General features: G+C 41.0%; 1 long non-coding RNA gene across 1 annotated transcript; it reads right to left on the bottom strand.

The window, feature by feature from the left end:
- Positions 1 to 1614: 1614 nt before the first annotated feature.
- LOC127296828 (uncharacterized) lies at positions 1615 to 2454 on the bottom strand. Its single transcript, XR_007848722.2, has 2 exons — positions 2188 to 2454; positions 1615 to 2115 (listed from the first exon to the last, which is right to left on the bottom strand). It is a non-coding gene; the product is annotated as an uncharacterized lncRNA (long non-coding RNA).
- Positions 2455 to 2821: the final 367 nt, after the last annotated feature.

Raw genomic sequence — 2821 nt, 5'->3', positions numbered from 1 at the left:
TAAATTTCACTATTAAGAATCAGTGAATCGTTGTAACATGGGAAAATATGACATTATGCTTATAATATGTAGGCTGTTTCATCCATGTGTATACTTTAGTTGAAAAACAACGGTTGAGTTAACGGATTCCACAAAGCTTCTCATGTGGTGTTGTCATGTTTGCTGTGAAGGAGAGAAGTTCATAAAGAGTCCTTTTTTTTATAAAGGAACCTAATAGTGGATGCTATAGTAGGACACACATATGTGGATTTTGTTATTGACGCCTTTGCCGGTTAAAATGGACATAATCATAGCCTGTGGGCATAACCAACAATTAAATGTTATTCATTATTGCACATTCCAAACAAAATAACAATACTGGGTAGATGTGAGACATAAGAATGACAATTTACAGGATATATTTTCATTTCACCTGAAGTTGCTGAACATTGTGGCTATATCCCATAGTTCTGAATCTCAGTTATGCTGCAACTTAGGCCGTAACAAAGCTACAAAAGAAACACATGCAAGAGGTGAACTACTTTTGGGTTTTGCATGAAGAAAGAAGGACCTCCAAACGTTTGCTGGCACCACATTCAGAATAATAAGGGAGAAAGGCATATTGAAAACATGTTTTGTAAAATAACTGAAACGTTATGACACACCAAGACTTTCAGTCTCGTCTTGGAAAGCCTCAGATTGAAAATATGAGGTAATATTGCAGATGAAGATATATAATTTTTTTTACCCTCCATCGAAAAAAGAACTCCTCTTTTCAGCTACTATCTAGGTTCTCCCTTGATATATGGGCATACTTGAAAAGCACTGAAGGCGCAGTCCACTATGCCAATCTTTTCAAACTGTAGCTCGTTTCTAGTAGACAAATACGATTATCTCATTGAAATAATAGATGAACTTTTACATAGACTATATCCTTTTATATGACAGAGATAGCATGTTCACAGTTTACACAGTAAAAGAGGTCAACCAAGCAAACAGTTGAGCCAAAATTTTAGTAAGTCTGACCACAACGTAATTTGTGATTGACTGGCTTCTCTATTCTTTGGTCACGACAGGAAACACATACTCCAATTATTGGGGCTTGCACATCAATCTTTTTCTAAGATGGCATCTCTGTAGGCGTCGAAGGATGCAAGCTACAGATAATGCATTGTTTATGACTTCATGTTCTGACTCATGCATTCATTCCCAGACCAGAGCCTAATGTGATTCTTCAGACTCATTCACTGCTTGAATAACAATGATCACTATACCTGTGTCAGGTAATAGAAAAAATGCAACAGAAGATGCTTAGTCAACCCAGTGAAACATGTCAAACGAATGAATTTCTCAATCGTATAATCTCATTCTCATGTATACTGCAAGTTCTGAAGCGGAAGATAGAAGAACAACAGTAAACAAAGTAAAATAAACAACATCCCCCACGGGGATGTTCAGACATTACTTGAACATATGAGCAATATAATCCCCCACGGGCTTTTCGTGTAGAAGAATGAAACCATATATTTTTCCATATACCTTTGCAAACAATAATTTAATTCTTTACCTAAAAAAAGAATGAAACAGTCTCACAAACTGATGGATCTTAAATACGGGAAACTTCTGCCCGAAGGATTGCATGGAACATGTACTGGACTACTGGTACGGTTTCTTTCATGCCTGATAGACTGATACAGTGCATCAATCTTGTAGATTGATAACTTTTCAGGCAACATATGGTACCATGGCGCCATGATACCTTATAGTCTTGGCCGTTGAGATTATTTCTGAGGCTATGTTCAATGAAGTCAACAGGTCGGCATGCCGAACAAATCGTCAAACACCTGTAGTGCAAGAGATAAACGACAGAAAAGAAAGGAGGAGGAAAAGAGGAACTAACGGAGGAGCCGGCCACGGTGAAGATGAAGTCTGGGTTTGTAGCCTTCATGGGGAACCACCTCATCCGAGTCATCTGGAGCGAGCAGACAGAGATCTGAAGAAATATTCAGCGAGCAGACCAAGAAACCTAAAAATCCAAAGCAATGGGATGGAGTTGAGATAGCACCAGACAAAATCGATCCAATATAATCGGGTGCAGGGGCAAAAGGTGGAGTGGATTTCCAGCCTGAGCTGAACCTGCAAGATTGGGAAGACATATTGAGGATTGAAAAAAATAAAGAAGGAATCAGAATGGGGAGCAGAAAGAACGTGGAGGGCGGTGGCGCGCGAGCTTGAAGCGGATGGCAGCACGGCCTGCTTTTTAAGCTGGAGGCGGCAGCGGATCAATTCTATCGAACGCCGTCGTTATTGCTGGGATTTATGAGACGTTTTCATGAGCATTTGTGAGGAAGGAGGGCATAGGTCGCGGCTGCAAAGTTTCGTGAGAGGGTCTACGGCCGCTGGGGAAGACGAACAGTAGTTTTGCATTTTTTTTCTTTTCTTTCGGAGAATAGGTCGAACGGGGTTTTGGGACGGTGGCACGGGTCGGCCCTTCTGGTGGAGGCGCGTGGGTCTGGCCACGTAGGGCGGTCGGTACGCTTCTGCGTCTCGGGAGAAGAATCGTCCCGTACGTAGTCTGGCCAGGAACGGCGATCGCCTTAGCGAGCAGATTGCTAATAAAGTTACGTGGCTCACTGTGAGATCAGGAAAATGGGGCTATCTATTAAGAAAGAGAAGATATCAAAAGATACTAATTACATTCAGCTTCTGCAACAATACAACACTCTAATAGAATGACGGATGCACACAGCCAAAAAAGAGAAAAGAAAACTAAGAAATAAAAGTCCCATCAAAGTATCACAGGTCTAGCAACATAAATCCATCCACCACCAAGTTAACACCT

Source organism: Lolium perenne, chromosome 4, assembly GCF_019359855.2.
Source record: "Lolium perenne isolate Kyuss_39 chromosome 4, Kyuss_2.0, whole genome shotgun sequence".
NCBI lineage: Eukaryota > Viridiplantae > Streptophyta > Magnoliopsida > Poales > Poaceae > Lolium > Lolium perenne.
The sequence above is the reverse complement of the archived record's forward strand: the minus strand, read 5'-3'. Positions and strand labels throughout refer to the sequence as shown.